At 47.6% G+C, this 15,521-nt stretch overlaps 1 long non-coding RNA gene across 2 annotated transcripts; it reads right to left on the bottom strand.

Annotated features, from left to right (window-relative positions):
• Positions 1-2,332: 2,332 nt before the first annotated feature.
• Positions 2,333-15,039, bottom strand: LOC125938352 (uncharacterized). Of its 2 annotated transcripts, none has more exons than XR_007462683.1 (3): positions 14,827-15,039; positions 8,685-8,928; positions 2,333-2,713 (listed from the first exon to the last, which is right to left on the bottom strand). It is a non-coding gene; the product is annotated as an uncharacterized LOC125938352 (long non-coding RNA). The 2 variants fall into 2 exon arrangements; XR_007462682.1 differs by lacking the exon at positions 2,333-2,713 and adding an exon at positions 4,152-4,342 and having other exon boundaries at positions 14,827-15,037.
• Positions 15,040-15,521: the final 482 nt, after the last annotated feature.

The following is a 15,521-nucleotide window of genomic DNA, read 5'->3' as shown; positions in this document are numbered from 1 at the left end:
CCCACCCCGCTCATGCTCTGTCTCTCTCTGTCTCAAAAATAAATATAAACATTAAAAAAATTGTTTTAATAAAATAAAATAAATTATAGTCTATACGCCCCTAGGTAAAATAGTGAGTGTTGACTATAGAAAATATGACATAGGGAAAAGGGCAGCCTGGCCCAGCTTCCACATGCTCTTGATCATTTGCTGATGAGTTTCCTCTTGCTCCCCCAGGCACAACCACCTCTGTCAGCTGGGAACCCTCATGCTTTGACCTCATGATTGAACAAGTGGCAACTGAGAAGCAGAAATCCAGAGGAGCCCACTCCCCCCATATACGTTGGCACACATATACACATACACACATACACATACACACAGGCACAGACCTCGCCATCGACTTGCTGGGAGCCCCAGGTTTTCAGGACCCATTCATAACCTCACCGGCTTCTCCAGAAGAGGCTCCAGTCCCTCTCAGGAGAGCCGAAGGCAGACTGTGACCAGAGGCTCTGTTCAGCTGACCTTCCCTGGAAGCCGTCACCTGCCAAAAATAGACAGCCCTTCTCGGGCTTCTGTTACTTTGTATACTGACTACCATTTTCATTTCTGCACGTGCAAATCCTGCCTGATAAAATTTTCTAAGATTTTCTTTTGATTGAGGCAGAAATTAAAGAGTGGAGAGAAGAATGTGCCCAGAAGTCATGAAGTCCCAGAAGCTGGTATGCAAAGGAACATAGGTGAGTGCACCTAAAATGGAAAGTTTGAGGCGGGAGTTTGCAAGAAGTCAAGCCAGCCAGGTGAGCTACAGGGCTGACCCCTGGACCGTGGGGGCTTTAAGGCAGAGCAGTCCGATGGATGGCCACACCCTCTCCCAAGGGGCATTCCTGGACTTCCCTGAGCACCAGAGCAGCCGTGGGCACTGCTGGCGAGGCTCCTGGGGTATTGTGAGGAGTCCTGTGGGGCCCAGGGTCTCCCACATTGCTGCCCTGCTGCCCTTGGCTGCTGGGCCTGGAGATGTCTCGGGGCAATGGATGGACACAGTCGTGCTGACACGGGAGCTGCCTCGGAGCTGGAAGCCCCACAGGTGAGCAGGCTGGGCCCAGGGAACTTGTCTCTGTTCCGCAGCCACACCCTGAGTTCTGGTCCCAGACAAGAGTTGGGACCTGGGCTGTGGCCCCAGCTCCCCGCACCTGCCCTCAGTGATCAGGAGAGAGTGGACAATGCCCTCTCCAACCCAGGTTATCTCACCTGGGCCACACATGAACATCTAGAAAGGTTATGGGATTAGACTCGTGGTCAAGAGAGCTATCATGCAGGTAGTGGGGCACTGTTCCCCTCCTGAGCCCCAGGGAGGGTCACCCCCAATCCCTGCCTCTCTAGACTGGACCCCTCAGTGCTTCCTTCCCCACCCTTCCGCTTGCCACAGGCCTCAGGGGCCCTCGGAGCCTTGTTTCGTCCTCAAAGAACAGGAACAGAGGTGGGGATTCGCCTCAGTGTCACAGCCCAAGAGCCCAAAGTGTCCCAACCCCAGCCAGACGCCCCGAGCCTGGAGCCCCTTCAGAGCAGGCGCGGCAACGCCGACCACAGCCACGAGGTGGCGCCAGGAAACCGCCTGAGACGCCCAAACCCAGCCCCAGCCCGGTTTCATAGCTCTTCCTCTCTCCGCGCCGGCCGGGGTCCCCTCGGCTCGTCCGCACCCGGGCCTCGGTTCACAGCAGAGCCTGGCCGGTGGGCCGCGGGCCGGAGAGGAGGCGGGGGAAGCGGGGCAGCTGTCGGGACATCCTCGTGGAAGGAGCCTAGGGACCGCTTCGGTCCAGGGCGACCTGGAGGCTGGACGCGTGCACCAGCAATATCCGGGGTCCTGAAGGTGCCCCCATCAGGTGTGCAGCCCACCCTCCCCACAGAACCCCTGGGGTGAGCCGTGTTCCTCCTGGATCGTAAAAGGGAGAGCAAGGGAATAGAACATGGAGGAGAAATAGAAGACCTTGTCGTTGGCAGAGCACCTCGGGTGCCCAATTCTGCCTGTGCCCAGCTCTGGGCCAGACTTAGTATTTCTAATCTTGTACAGGGATGCTCCTATCACCAACCATTCTCCACCTTCCTTTCCCAGGCTGCACAGCTCTCGGTGGTGGGAGCTCACTGACAGTGGAGCTCACCTCTGCCACCCAGCCCCAAACCCTCAGCCAGGGCCACCCCATCTGTGCAGGGGCGCCTCAACCCCACGGAAGGACCAGAAGTGCTCACCACTGTGCGGGGCCAGGAGTCATCCCAGGGACCTGGCACACGCCTAACCTGAAGCCCAGGCTTCTGCAGCCTGAAGAAGGACAGGCTCCCCACCCCCACCCAATCTACCCCTGAACTGCAGCCACCTCCCTCCCGGCCCACACACCCTGTTGGGGAACCAGGAGGCCTGGAAAGAAGAGGAGCTTTAGAGCCCAGGCAGACCTGGAATAAAGCTGGTTCTGCACTGGCTGTGTGATCTTGGGCAAGTCGTCTAACCTCTCTGGGTCTCACTGTCCTCATCTGTAAAGCGAAAGCACTCGTGCCCATCCCGGGAGGTTGTAACTGGTAGAAACCATACCCATGAAAGAATATTCCTGGTGTGTAGTAGATCCTCAATAAACTCTGCTGATTGGATATTCATCGGCTCCTATTTTGTATCAGACCCTCTGCTGGTGTTCAAGGGATCCCAGAGATGAAGGGGATGTGACTGCTGCCCTCCGAGAATGACCTTTGGGAAAGATAAAATCCATGCTTCAAAAGTCAGGCAGCATTTTCCTGATGTTAAATGTGGCGGCATTCAAACATTTATTACGTTTCAGGCTCTAAACACGCTGCAGGAAACAGTGAATGTAGTTACCCTTTATTGAGTATATACTCTGCACCAGGTTCCTCACCTACATTTGTTCAACAGCTGTGTGCTGGGGCCCTAGTGGGCGCCAAGTACTTGGCGGGGACCTGGGGCACAGCCACGAGCAGGATGGTGACTGCCCGCGAGGAGCAGACAAGCTAGCGGGGAGCAGATGACAAAGTCATGACACAGACGCACATGTAATTAAGGTAAGTGCCTCTCAAAGGGACATGGAAGGAGCCTTACCGAGGAGGACACCCGAGGGTGGGGGGAGGGAGCATCCGCCCCGATGCAGGCAGCAAGAAGGGGTGTCGTCAGTACCAAATTTTAAAACAATAAGAACCCACTAAAAGTGAGTCTGCTTTTTATTATCACTGCATACCAGCAATTCTAAACAGTGTCCTCCCCCTAGGTTCTGTTGTTGGTTTAAGACCTCAACGATTGTTTCCATTACTGTTAATTTTTAGTAATATACATGTAAGTTTCAAATTAGTACATTTTCATTACTTATCCCTTAAAAAACATTGTATTCTGCTTGGAAATTAATTGGGACAATTCCCAGTCATTGAGCCACTCCCGGGACCAGCTACCCGCGGTCATGTGGATGCAGAATTGTTCATGCTCACTTCAGAGGAATGTTGTGTCTCGAATCCCTGTTGCACTGTCCTTCATTTAAACAGTCCGTTTGGAATAAACATTGGTAGCATAGTTCTATGTGACCATTTAGAGTTCTTATTTGTTTAAAATTTTTCAACTTAGGGAAGTTATCTGAGAGCTGCTAGAATCGATCCTGAAGAACTACGTGTGGACAATACCGCAATTTCTGGAATTTCTTGTTGAAAATGGATTTTTTCTGAATTTCCACCAAACATCCTTATGTTTAAGGCTCTCCCTAATTATTTGTGTGTCTATTGCTTCGGGTGAGAAAGAACATTTCCAAATAAAAATTAATTGAAAATATTCTTTGGTTAATTATGATCAAAGATAAATTGATAAATTTGATCAATCTGAGCTACTTCTTGAACATAAAAATATGCAAAGATCAGGGGAGCCCAGGTGGCTCAGTCAGTTAAGTGTCCGACTTCGGCTCAGGTCATGATCTCGCAGTCTGTGAGTTCAAGCCCCGCATCAGGCTCTGTGCTGACAGCTCTGAGCCTGGAGCTTGCTTCGGATTCTCTGTCTTCCTCTCTCTCTCTTCACCCCCCCCCCCACACCTCTCTTTCAAAAGTAAATAAACATTTTTAAAAATATGCAAAGATCAGGGTTTTTTAAATGTTTTTTATTTATTTTTGAGAGAGAGCACGGGGGGGGGGTGGAGGGGACAGGGGCAGAGAGAGAGGGGGACAGAGGATCCAAAGCTGGCTCTGCACTGACAGCAGTGAGCCCATGTGGGGCTCGAACTCATGAACCATGAGATCAGACCCAAGCCAAAGTTGGCTGCTTAACCGACTGAGTCACCCAGGTGCCCTGCAAAGATCAGTTTCGACAGTCTGACATGTCTGCAGAAGGCTAGAAAACAGAAAATGCAGTGTTATCATTTATTACCACAATAGATGTAAATAGACATTTTTCCCTTTCCTCAAAAAATACATTGATTAAAAGGTATTAATCCATTGCTTAAAACATTTTATTGTACTATAATATTGGTTTTATTTTTTACTATGATTATATGTATGAAATTCAATAAAAGAAATTTTGCACTGCATTTTTTATTGGTCACGGTTGCTATTCATGTCATGATTATTATTGAAAATCACGTATAGAAGAGGGATATCTTTTAAAAAAAAATCTACTCTGGATATCAAATACTCTAAGTATGCCTCTGCAGTCAGGAAAGGCTTCCCTTGAGTAAGTGAAACCCCAGCTAAGGCTTGAAGGGTGAGTTGGAGATGGCCAGGAAAAGAGCATGCTTTGGGCAGAGAGAAGAACATGTGCAAAGGCCCTGCATCACAGCAGAGGAAAAACTCAAAACTGGCACTATGGCTAGAGCAGAGTGAGCAAAGGTGAAGGGCCACAAGCTGAGACTCCAGAGGGTGGTAGGGGCCATGTGATTGGAATGGGATTTGGTTGGACTCTGAGAAAAACCAAAATAAGTGATTTAACTTAGATCACATTTTATTTCTGTTTCCCATAAGAAAAGCCCATAGGTTGGCAGGTGTGTGCATAGCAGTGTTAGGGACCAGGCCCCTTTTGTCTTATTGCTCTACTGGCCCCAGTATTAGCTTCCTCCTCATGGTCCAAGATGGCTGCTGGAGTCTCAGCCATCATGTATACATTCTAGTCAGCAGGAAAGAAAAGGGGCAAAGGAAGCCCTCCCCGCCCCCCCCCCCCACACACACATTAGAACCCAACACCTGCCTGCATCCAGTCAGTCATGATTTAATCATTTGGCCCATCCCAGCTATAAGGGAGGCTGGGAAATGGAGTCTACATAAATGGCTTTGTGCCTGGCTATAAGCAAGGATGCTCTTTCTAAAGAAGGAAAGAATGGGGGCGCCTGGTTGGTTCAGTTGGTGGAGTGTGAGACTCTTGATCTCGGAGTTGTGAGTTTGAGCCCCACATTGTGTGTACAGATTACTTAAAAGTAAAATCTTAAGGACGGCTGGGTGGCTCAGTCAGTTAGTCATTTGAGTTTACTCAGGTCATGATCTCACGGTTCATGAATTCGAGCCCTGCATCTGATGAGCTGGAGCCCTGCTTCTCTCTCTCTCTCTCTCTCTCTCTCTCTCTCTCCCTCTTTCTCTACCCCTTGTGGGATTCTTTCCCTCTCTCTGTTCCTCACTTACTCGCGCCCTCTCGTTTTCAAAAAAATAAAATAAAATAAAGTAAAATAATATCTTCAAAAAATAAAGAAGGAAAGTCAAAACCACAATGAGATACCACCTCACACCTGTCAGAATGGCCAACATTAACAACTCAGGCAACAACAGATGTTGGCGAGGATGCGGAGAGAGAGGATCTCTTTTGCACTGTTGGTGGGAATGCAAGCTGGTGCAGCCACTCTGGAAAACAGTACGGAGGTTCCTCAAAAAACTAAAAATAGAACTACCCTATGACCCAGCAATTGCACTACTAGGCATTTATCCAAGGGATACAGGTGTGCTGTTTCAAAGGGACACATGCGCCCCCATGTTTATAGCAGCACTTTCAACAATAGCCAAAGTATGGAAAGAGCCCAGATGTCCATCGACGGATGAATGGATAAAGAAGATGTGGTGTATATATACGATGGAGTATTACTTGGCAATCAAAAAGAATGAAATCTTGCCATTTGCAACTACGTGGATGGAACTGGAGGGTATGATGCTAAGTGAAATTAGTCAGTCAGAGAAAGACAAGTATCATATGACTTCACTCATATGAGGACTTTAAGAGACAAAACAGATGAACATAAGGGAAGGGAAACAAAAATAATATAAAAACAGGGAGGGGGACAAAACAGAAGAGACTCATAAATATGGAGAACAAACTGAGGGTTGCTGGAGGGGTGGTGGGAGGGGGGATGGGCTAAATGAGTAAGAGGCATTAAGGAATCTACTCCTGAAATCATTGTTGCACTATATGCTAACTTGGATATAAATTTAAAAATTAATTAATTTAAAAAAATAAATTAAAGGGGCACCTGGGTGGCTCTGTCGGTAGAGCATCTGACTTCAGTTCAGGTCAGGATCTCACAGTTCTCTCATGATTCATGGGTTTGAGCCCCATGTCAGGCTCTGTGCTGATAGCTCAGAGCCTGGAGCCTACTTCAGATTCTCTCTGTCTCTGTCTCTGTCTCTGTCTCTCTCTCTGCCCCTCCCTGGCTTGCATTCTCTTTGTCTCTCAAAAATGAATAAACGCTTAAAAATTTAAATAAATAAATAAATAAATAAATAAATAATTTTTGTAATGTTTTATTGTTTATTTTTGAGAGAGAGAGGCAGAACATGAACAGGGAGGGGCAGACACACACACACACACACACACACACACACACAGAATCTGAAGCAGCTCCAGGCTCTGAGCTGTCAGCACCGAGCCCGACGCGGGGCTCGAACTCACGAACCGCGAGATCATGACCTGAGCTGAAGTCAGACACTCAACTGACTGAGCCACCCAGGTGCCCCCAATAAATTTTTAAAAATGAAGGAAAGAATTGATCATGGGGGATGGGCACATGGCTGCCACACCACGAAAAGAATGTTGGCCTTTTTCCTAAAAGTAATAATAGCCATTGAAGGTTTTAAGAGCAAGAATAGTGTCCTACCTTCACTTTAGGATGGTAAGGAGTGGCTGGCCAGTCAGGGTGGCTTCAGGGAGGCAGGAGGAAGCTCCAGCAACGGTCCAGGCACAGTGGTGTGGGGGTGGAATGGATGCAGAAGAAGAGGGAGAGGAGATGTCGAAGATGCCAAGACCAGAGTGGAAGAGAAGTAAGTTTGTGGGTGACCGAGCGAGGTCAGTTTGCACTTGTGATGTCTGAGGTGCCTTTAAGACATCCCAGTGGGGATGTTGGCGGGCAGTTGGCTACACAAGTCCAGAGCACAAAGAGCGGTCCAAAGGGCAGACAGGAGTGAGGGGGTTATGGTGACGAGATGCTAGTAATGCCACAGGCCAAAGGAACACACACAGGCGCGAGGGCAAAGGCTGAGCCTTGGTAATCCCATCAGTGACAGGCTGGGAAGAGAAAGTGGAGAAGGAAACAGCAAGACCAAAGATGAGACGAACAGAAGGCAGAGCTCTCATGGAAGCCAAGGGGATTGAGTGTTTTGAGGAGAGAGAGAAGGCCTTCCCTGCCGTGACCTTCCCTGACCTGTACTGATGCAGAAGCAGGGATATGATGAGAAAACCTGAAGTCAGGGGTCAGCAGATCTGACACCTCCCTGACTAGAACTCAATTCCTCATCTGTAAAGTGGGGCCAGGACACCAACCCTTCTGTGTAGCCATTCTTGTCGCCTCTCCAACATCATTCCTCCTGACTTCCTCACGGAACCACAGTTTTGTTGGAGTAACTATGGCAGAGACTGCTGATTGCTCCCACATCCATTCTCCCTTCTTCCATAGAAATGGAAATTTCAGCTGGCCAAAGACTGCATTTCTCAACTCCTTTGCAGTAAGGGGTGGCCATGTGACTGCAGTGGGTTATGTTATAGGAGAGGAACCCCGAGCTTAGGGAACCTGAAACTTTCCATTTATTTATTTATTTATTTATTTATTTATTTATTTATTTATTATTTTAGAGGGTTCAAGGGAGAGAGTGTGAGCAGGGGAGAGGGGCAAAGGGAGAGAGAAAGAATCTCAAGCAGGCTCCATGCCCAGCGTGGAGCACCAGGCAGGGCTCAATCCCACGACCCCGGGATCATGACCTGAGCCAAAATCAAGAGTTGGACCCTCAACCAACTGAGCCACCCGGGTGACCCGGGAAACCTGAGTCTTTTAAAACCAGATCTTAACAAACTTGCCCTTTGACCTGGACGAAAATGCTACCTTTAAGGCTGTTTGCTGTACACACCTCTTTGAGAGGTGTGCAGAAACATGAGAGACCCGCAGAGAATCATCTCCCAGCACTGCAGTAATATTGGATTTTGAGTGAGCAGCAGTGTAATTATGGCCCCTGAGACATAAAGTTGAATTGTTAGCAGCTTCCAGGAAAGCTCTCTTCGTTCACTGTACGTTGTCACGTCTAGACGTGACACTTGCCGACAGGCGGCCATCTTGTGACCATAAAGAAAAACATGGCTGACCTCTTGGCAATGGCAGAGACAAAGATTGAAAATAGCCTTGGTACTTGACGACGCTGTTGAGCCACTCACCCACTACTGGCACCATTTCACTTCTTGCCACCTTGTTACGAGAAAGCAGAAATTTCCTCACCGTGGAAGCCACCGGAGTCAAGTGTCAGCTTGAGGCATCCTGAATCTTGCTCTAGTACAGTGCGCCTCCCTCCTACAAGTGCTGTGAGGCCATCCGGTGTGAAAGCTCAGGTGGGAAGTGCTGGGGGCAGGGTTACTCAGAGGGGACTTCGGACCACCATCAGGTCACTTGGGGGTTGGCGGAGGGGGCCCAGAAGAGGAGTGGAGCCAGGCGACACACTCGGCGATTTCAGGGTGGCTTGGGGCTGTGGGTGACAGATGGCTTGTCAGATCAGTTCGTTGGGACTAATGGGCTGCTCTGATACCACCCACGGAACATGCTGGGTGCAGATCTGAACAGTTGAGAGGGAGCTTTCTGGAGGCACTGGCTTTGAAGCCAAACGTGAATCTAATGGGGGGAGATTTCAAGCACCTTGAACAAGCTGGTGGGGCATATTTGGGGGAAAAGCAGGTATTCTATCACTCTTCAAATCCTCAAATGACCCTCCTCTCAATTAAATTCAAAAGCAATTATTGAGCACCTAGAGTGTGCAGATGAAAAAGACACAAGTGCTGCCTACTGCTGGCTTGACATCTGGAGGTGGCAGGGGATTATCATTTACCTCTCGGCTCAGGCTCGCTTCCTCTGGGCAGCCTTTCCAGACCCACACCCTCCTCACCCCCACCTCTGCTGCTCACCATCTCAGCTGGGTTACCCTCCTGCTCCCCCTGGAGGCCCTCCAACTCAGCTGAGTCAGCCACCCCCCTCCCCACGCCCCACCCCTCCCCCCAAACCGGTCCAGTGTGGATCTTCCCACTCCCCCCACCAGGCCACACGCAGCACGATGCCAGGCACAAGAAACAGGCAGGACGCATGCGTTGAGAGGAACAGAGGAAGGCGAGCCCCTTCTGGGAGATCCCACCAGAAAAGGGCTCCAGGGAGAGATGAACAGAGTGACAGGGCTGGGCGTGGGGATGGCCTGTCAGGTGGAGAGAAAAGGGGTGCAGGAAGATAGGGGCCAGGCCCTAAGCAGGGGGGTAAAATTCAGCTGGCAAGGTTACACAGAAGAACCTATGGATGTCCTTGGTGCTACAGCATGGGCAGGCCCCTGGGGATTTCGAGCAGGATAATTAACCTCCTACAGGCGTGCCTCAGAGATATTGTGGGTCAGTTCCAGACCACCACAATAAAGCCAGTCAAATGAATCTTTTGGTTTCCCAGTGGTATAAAAGTTATGTGGACACTATATTGCAGTCTATTAAGTGTGCAATAGTATTATGTCTGAAACAACAATGTACATACTTAATTTTTTTAATTTTATTATTTTTTTTAACGTTTATTCATTTTGGAGGGACAGAGCGTGAGCAGGGGAGGGGAAGAGAGAGAGGGAGACACAGACTCTGCAGCGGGCTCCAGGCTATGAGCTGTCAGCACAGAGCCCAGAGTGGAGCTCGAACTCACAAACCATGAGATCATGACCCGAGCCGAAGTCAGAAGCTAACCAACTGAGGCGTCCAGGTGCCCCAGGTACATACTTAATTTAAAAAATACTTTATTGCAGGGGTGAAACAGTGACTCTTGATTCCAGGGTCATGAGTTCAAACCTCACGTTGAGTTTAGAGATTACTTTTTATAAAATGATTGCTAAAAAATCCTAACCATCTTCTGAGCTTTCAGCAAGCTGAAATCACTGATCACAGACATAATAATAATGACTATAATGCCAATGAAAACTTTTGAAATATTATGAGAGTAACCAAAACATGACACAGAATCGTGAAGTGAGCAGCATTTGCCGCTAGAAAAATGATGTCCACAGACTTGCTTGATGCAGACTTGCTTGGCCTTCAGTTTGTAAAAAAATGCAATATCTTTGAAGCAAAGTACAATAAAACAAGGGATGTCTGTAAAGCTTTATTTGGGCAATTGTGATGTGCCAGGCACCAGCTTAGATGATCTACATGTATTTCCTTTTTTGTTCTTTTAAAGTAATCTCGGGGCACCTGGGTGGCTAGTCGGTTAAGTGTCTGACTTTCGCTCAGGTCATGATCTCACAGTTCGTGGGTTCGAGCCCCACGTCGGGCTCTGTGCTGACAGCTCAGAGCCTGGAGCCCGCTTCGGATTCTGTCTCTCTCTCTCTCTGCCCCTCCCCTGCTCATGTTCTGTCTCTCTCTCTCAAAAATAAATAAACATTAAAAAAAATTTTTTAATAAATAAATAAATAATCTCTACACCCAATGTGGAGCTTGAACTCACAACCCGGAGATCAAGAGTCACATGCTCTGCTGATGGAGTCAGCCAGGTGCCCCATGTGTTTCCTTCCTTAATCCTCGTGCCAACCCCATGAGATGGATATTAGCATCCCATTTGGCTGAGACACTGAAGCACCACAACCGCCAAGTGGCAAAGCTGGGACTTGAACCTCAAGTCCTATCCCCAGCAGGAGCTAGTGTTTCATGAACACTCGTTGTGGGCCACACGCCTTATAGACAGCATTCCCCTTACCCATCCCAGCCACCCTTGCTGGAACATATCAGAGGCCACCTCTATGCTACACTGTCTCTCCCCTGCACTCCTGAACGTGGCATCGGTCTTTACTGGGGGAAAACTTTCAACACAGGGCAGGCCCTCAGCACTGGGGTGGGGGTGGGGGTGGGGCTCGGGGTGAAGGTGGGGCAGCTGCCGTATGAATGAGTCATCCTGGAAATGGCTCCTCCAGCCCCCTTCCAACCTTCAGATGGCCGCAGCCGTGGCCAACATCTTAACTGCAATCTCATGACAGACCCCAAGCTAGAACCACCAAGGTGAGCAGCTTCCAGACCCCTGACTCCTACGCACTACATGTTGGAGGTTATCAGTAGGTAACTGATACACACATCATTCAGGGTCCGGCCCCTCCTGGCTGTGTGACTGTGGCAACTTTACCACTCTGAGCGTATGGTTTCTCTGGTTCAGACCTTTCTGCTGAACTCCGGATCAAACAAATCAGCAATCCCCATTAAGGTCCCTCAGGCATGGGCACTTAGCATGTCTCCCATATCTCTTAAACCCGCTTCCCACCATGGCTCAGGCCCTCATCAACTCTCCCTTCAATTACTGAAACAGCCCCCTCACTGATTCTCCTGCCTTGTACAAGGCTGCGAATAACAAAATCCCAAAATACCATATAAAAAACATAAAACTCAACACCCCAAAAATGAAAAATCCAACTAAAAAGGGCAGAAGACATGAGTAAACATTTTTCCAAAGAAGAAATCCAGCTGGCCAATAGACACATGAAAAGACGCTCAACATCACTCATGGTCAGGGGAATGCAAATCAAAACCACAATGAGACACTACCTCACACCTGTCAGAATGGCTAAAATCAACAATACAAGAAAAAATGCGTGTTGGCAAGGATGCAGAGAAAGGGGAACCTTCTTGCGTTGTTGGTGGGAATGCAAACCGGTGTAGCCACTCTGGAAAACAGTATGGAGTTTCCTCAAAAAGTGAAAAATAGAACTACCCTGCAATCCAACAGTCACACTACTAGGTGTTTACCCACAGGATACAAAAGTACTAATTCAAAGGGATACGTGCACCCCTATGTTTATAGCAGCAGTCTATACAATAGCCTTTTTTTTTTTTTTTAAATTTCATTTGAGAGAGAGAGCAAGTAGGGGAGAGAGATAGAGGGAGAGAGAAAGAGAATCTCAGGCAGGCTCCACGCTCAGCCCGGAGCCCGACACAGGGCTCAAGTCCCACAACCCTGGGATCATGACCTGAGCTGAAATCAGGAGTTGGACACTCAACTGACTGAGCTACCCAGGTGCCCCCCTACAATAGCCAAATTAATGAAACAGTTCCAGTGTCTGTTGATTAATGAATGAATAAGGAAGATGTGGTGTCAGGGCACCTGGGTGACTCAGTTGGTTGAGCATCTGACTCCTTTTCTTTTTAAATGTTTATTTATTTTTGAGAGAGAGAGAGCAAGCAGGGGAGGGGCAGAGAGAGAGGGGGACAGAGGATCCGAAGCGGGCTCTGCACTGACAGCAGGGAGTCTGATGCAGGGCTCGAACTCATGAACTGCAAGATGATGACCTGAGCCAAAGCCAGATGCTCAAGGGACTGAGCCACCCAGGTGCCCCAAGCATCCTACTCTTGATTTTGGCTCAGGTCATGATCCCAGGGTCACGGGATCGAGCCTCACATCAGGCTCTGCATTGAGCATGGAGCCTGCTTGAAATTCTCTCTCTCCCTCTGCCTTTCCCCCCGCCACCACCCGCTGCTCGTGCATTCTCTCTCTCTCTCTCTCTCTAAAATAAAAAATAATAAAATGTTAAGAATTAAAAAGAAAAGAGGTAGTGGTTATATATACAATGGAACATTACCCGGTCATGAAAAAGAATGAAATCTTGCCATTCGCAACAACACGGATGGAGTAGAGAGTATTGCGCTAAGTAAAATAAGTCTGTCAGAGAAAGACAAATACCGTATGATTTCACTCGTGTGGAATTTAACAAACAAAACAAACGAGCAACAGGGGGAAAAAGAGAGAAAGAGAGAGACAAACCAAGAAACAGACTCTTAACTGTAGAGAACAATCTGATGGTTACTGGAGGGGAGGTGGGTGGGGGGATGGGTTACACAGGTGATGGGGGTTAAGGAGTGCACCTGTCCGGATGAGCACTGGGTGATGTATGGAAGTGTTGAGTCACTATCTTGTACTCCTGAAACTAATATTACACAGTCTGCTAACTGGACTTTAAATTTTTCAAAAGAAATCCCCAAATACCAGCAGATTACACTTGACAGAAGTGTATTTCCCTCTCACATTCCAGAAGTCCAGGAGTGCCTGGGTGGCTCAGTTGGTTAAGCACCCGACGTCGACTCAGGTCATGATCTCATGAACTTATGGTTCGTGAGTTCGAGCCCCGCTTCGGGCTCTGTGCTGACAGCTCAGAGCCTGGAGCCTGCTTCAGAATCTGTGACTCTCTCTCTCTCTCTGCCCTTCCCCTGCTCACGCTCTGTCTCTCTCTGTCTCTCAAAAAATAAATAAATGTTAAAAAAGACAAAAAAAAAAAGAAGAAGTCCAGAGGCAGGCATGCAGTCCAGGGTTAGCATGATATACCACCGAACAAGGAACCCAGGCTCTATCTGGTTGATCTGCAGTGTGTAGTTTTCATTCCCAAAGTTTCCTCATGGTCTAAAGTAGGTGCTTGTGCTCCAGCCATCATGTCCACATTCCAGCCATTAGAAAGGAGTAACTGGAGAAAAATAAAACACTCCTTCCCTTTAAAAACATTTTGCTTATTTTCCACTGACCACATCTAGCAAGGGAGGCAAGGAAACAGTCTATTTTGTGGGTCAATTACGTGCTCAACTAAAAATACAAAAATGTTGTACTCAGGAAGAATGGCATGTAGGACAACCAGCAGTCTTTGCAGCACCATCCACGCTGCTGCCTAGTAGAGGGTTTTATTGTTACTCTTCGCTTTTGTTCTTCATTATAAAAATAATATAGTCTAGGAAGGGGAGGCCCAGAGAAGGGTCACAGAGAGTTGGTGGTTGTGTCAGAAGTAGACTCCCCAACCACAGTCCCTCTCCACTCTGGCCTCAGTTTTCTCAGCAGGTAATATTTTATAATTGGGGCAATGCAACACATAAACATACAACAAAAGAGCATTCTGGTTTTGACCTAAGTTACAAAAGAAAAATTGAAAGGAAATCTTTATAGTTACAGCTTTTAAAATAACAAAGAACGGCAGCCCCGTGTTTTAAGGAGGCAAACTCTTTCCTGGCTCAGTTCTTGGAATCAGGAAAAATTATCACACCTTCTTTACACCTCAGGCTCTCTGCCTTGAACCTAGAAAAGAGCCTGTGTTCTTCCTTGTAAATATAAAACTTTTATTGTTAGGTGATAGTAATGGGAAACAAAAATGGAATATGTTTGAGCTGCTTCATTTCTAAATGGTGACATAACATGAAAGAAATGTACCTGAATTTAAGATTTATTCTTTAAGTTACCCACAGAATGTTAACAGTGTTTGGACTGATACAAGGGACTTTTCCTATGGGGTTACCTATTTCTGGACCATTTGAACCTTACAAGAAGCATGGATTCCACATATACATGAAAAAAAAAAAAAAAGACTTAAAATCAAATATAGCCTATGGGGCACCTGGGTGACTCAGTCGGTTGAGTGTCTGACTTTTGATCTTGGCTCAGGTCGTGATCTCACGGTTCATGCGATCAAACCCCACATGGGGATCTGCACTGACAGTATGGAGTCTGCTTGAGATTTTCTTTCTCCTTCTCTCCCTGCTCCTCCTGTGTTCTTCTTGTCTGTCTTAAAAATAAATAAATAAATGATTTTAAAATGCTGAGTCAGGGAGAGCTATTTTAAAAAAATCAAATACAGCCTCTACTCTCTCTAAATAAAATAATAGGTGCTCATTATAGAAAATACAGAAATATATAAAAAGAAAATTTTAATTACCCACAATTTCACCCTTCAGAGAGAGTCTCACTGTTAATAAGTGTGATGCCTTCAATCTTCTAACTTAGAATCATTCTGGATATAGTTTTTTCCAATATTTGTTACGAGAATTTTCAAGCAGATAGCAAAGCTAAAAGAATTGCTCAGTGACCACTTATTCTCACCCCCTAGATTCTCCCATTAACATTGTACTAGGGGCCCCTGGGTGGCTGAGTCAGTTGAGCATCTGGCTTCCGCTCAGGTCATGATCTCACAGCTTGTGAGTTTGAGCCCTGCATCAGGCTCTGTGCTGACAGCTCAGAGCCTGGAGCCTGCTTCGGATTCTGTGTCTCCCTCTCTCTCTGCCCCTCCCTTGCTCACACTCTGTCTCTCAAAGA

This window comes from Panthera uncia, assembly GCF_023721935.1.
Source record: "Panthera uncia isolate 11264 chromosome B2 unlocalized genomic scaffold, Puncia_PCG_1.0 HiC_scaffold_24, whole genome shotgun sequence".
In the NCBI taxonomy this organism is placed as follows: domain Eukaryota; kingdom Metazoa; phylum Chordata; class Mammalia; order Carnivora; family Felidae; genus Panthera; species Panthera uncia.
This window is presented reverse-complemented; position numbering and strand designations above follow the sequence as displayed.